Source organism: Eufriesea mexicana, unplaced genomic scaffold (genome assembly GCF_001483705.2).
Source record: "Eufriesea mexicana isolate 0111107269 unplaced genomic scaffold, ASM148370v2 scaffold495, whole genome shotgun sequence".
NCBI classification, from domain to species: domain Eukaryota; kingdom Metazoa; phylum Arthropoda; class Insecta; order Hymenoptera; family Apidae; genus Eufriesea; species Eufriesea mexicana.
This window is the reverse complement of record NW_016908644.1, coordinates 5,403-8,103: the sequence shown is the minus strand read 5'-3', so window position 1 is coordinate 8,103 and position 2,701 is coordinate 5,403.

The window sequence follows — 2,701 nt, the reverse complement described above, 5'->3', positions numbered from 1 at the left end:
CCAAGCAGAACATATTAGAGCACAGCAGGACGCAGAAGTACACCGAATAGTGGTGTGTAGCAAATAATTCTAAGCCATCCCATCCAAACCTACCAAAACTTACTTAACCAAACTTAACCTAACTCAACCAATCGTCCAACGAACATTATTGGTGGCCTACCTACAGGCAAGCAGAACATAATAAAGCAGAGTAGATGGCAGGTCCCCACCGAATAGCACTGTAAAGCACAGTAGATGAAGCTATACTTTCCCAAGGTATCAAACGGTGACATAACCGAACGTAACATACCTCAAAGTAACGTGCTGAGGCCGCCATTGCTCTCCTCGCCAAAGCCAGGCAGAGCATATTAGGGCGCAGCAGAGCGCAGAAATCCACCGAATAGCAGAGTACACCACAGAAGTCAGAGCTATGCCGTCCTAATCTGACGAAATCTAAGCTAACCAAACGTAATATAGCTAGACCCTGCGTGCCGCGACCACTACTGCTAGCCTCCCCAGGGCAATGCAGAACATATTACAGGAGGCTAGGCCGCAGAAGTAAATCGAATCACAGTGCATTGCAGAAAAATCAAAGCTACCCTAACCTTGCCCATATGAACGTAAACTAACCAAACGTAACCAAACTGAACCAAGCATGTCGCGGACACCATTTCTGTCCTCCCCAGAGGGAGGCAGAGCATATTAGAGCACTGTGGAGCGGATAAACCCACTGAAATGCTGTATGCAGCCCAAAAGTCAAAGGTACCCAATCCTAGTATAACCAACCGTAATAGTACCAAACGTATCCAGACTCGTCCAAACATGCGGCCACCGCTATTTCTGGCCTCACCAGAGTGAAGCAGGACAAGTTAGATTACAGTGGTTTGCGGGAATCCTCCGCATTGCAGTCAATAGCACAAAAGTTGAAGATATCGTAACATAACCTGACATAAACTAACCGAACCAAACGTTGCGTAACTCATCAGTGCGACCTGCGACCACTGATACCGGACTACACAGAGCCAAGCAGCATCCAATAGAGCACAGTAGGTCACAGGAACACACTGGATAATAGTGTACAGCACGAAAGTCGAAGCAGCCCTAGGCAAACATAACCTACCATAATATAATCGAGCGTAGCCTAACACAAAGAATTAGCCGCGAATATCACTTTCGTCCCCAGAGCCAATGAGAATGTAGTACATCACGGTCGAGTGCAGAAATCCTCCTAATAGCAATGTATAGCGCGTAAGCCATACATAACCTGACCGAGGAGAACAATACCTAACCTAACCAAACGTGACATAGCTCATCCAGACGTGCCGTGAGCACTATCGTTGGAGTCCCCAGAGCCAAGCAGATAATATTGGAACGCAGCAGTGCGCACAAATCCACGGGTGGCAGTGTACAGCACAAATATCTAAACTATCATATCCTAACCTCAACAAACGTGACATACACGGACGTAGCATATATTATACTTACGTGCCGAGGCCAATATTGCTATCAACCCCAGAGACGTACAGGTCATACTAGAGTACACTGGAGCACAGAATTTAACCGAATAGCAGTGTATAGCACAAAAGTCGTAGCTATGCTATCCGAATATAGCAAATCAAAACATAGCTAAATGAGACATAGCTCAACCTAACGTAACCCGACTACAATTGCTGGGTTCCACAGGGTCGAGCAGAGCTTATTAGAGGACGGTAGGGCGCAGAAGTCCAAAGAAGCGCAGTGTATAACACGAAAGTCGTATCTATCCGGACCTAACCCAAGCGAACGTAACCTAACCACACGTAGCCTACATCAACGCAACGTGCTGCGGCCACTATTGCTGGCGTCCCCAGGGACAAGCAGAATATAGTAGAGCGCTGTTGAGCGGAGAAATCCACCGAACAACAGTGTACAAAACGAAAGTCACAGCAACCGTTACCGAAAATAACCCAAACTAAGCTAACTATGCGTAGCCTAACTCACACGAACGTGCCGAGACCAATATTGCTGGCATTCCGGCGGCTAACCGTAATTTAGTAGATCACAGAACAGCGCAGGCCTGCTCCAAATAGCAGTGTATATCACGAAATTCTAAGTTACCTGGCCGAGCTTAACGAAACCTAACCTAACCAAAAGCAAACTGACCCATCCTAACTTGCCGAGATTACTATTGCTGGTCTCCACGGAGCCAAGCGGAAAGTATTAGAACACAGCAGAGCGCAGTTATACGCGGAACCCGGTGTAAAGCACAAAAGTCTAAACTATCCAGTCCTAACCACCAAAACGTAACATAGCAACGTAGCATATCTCAACCCAACGCGTCGAGATCACTATCGCTGGCCGCCCCAGAGCGAAGCAGAGTATAGCCGGGTATAGATCACAGAAATCTAACGAATAACAGTGTATAGCACGAAAGTCAATGCTATAATCGCCATATATAGCCTAACCTGACCTAACCAATCGTAACATACATGAACCAAACGTGCCACGGCCACTATTGCTCGCCTCCACAGAGTCCAGCGGAGCAAAGTAGAGCAATGTAGAACGCAAAAATCCACCTTATAGCAGTGTATAGCACGTAAGTAGAAGATATCCTAACCTAACCTGACATATCATAACCTAACCTATCGCAGTACGGCACAAAATAACGTACCGCGGCCACTGCTCCTGGCCTCCAGTGAAACAAGCAGGGTGTAGCAGAGCACAGGAGATCACAGTATCTCAC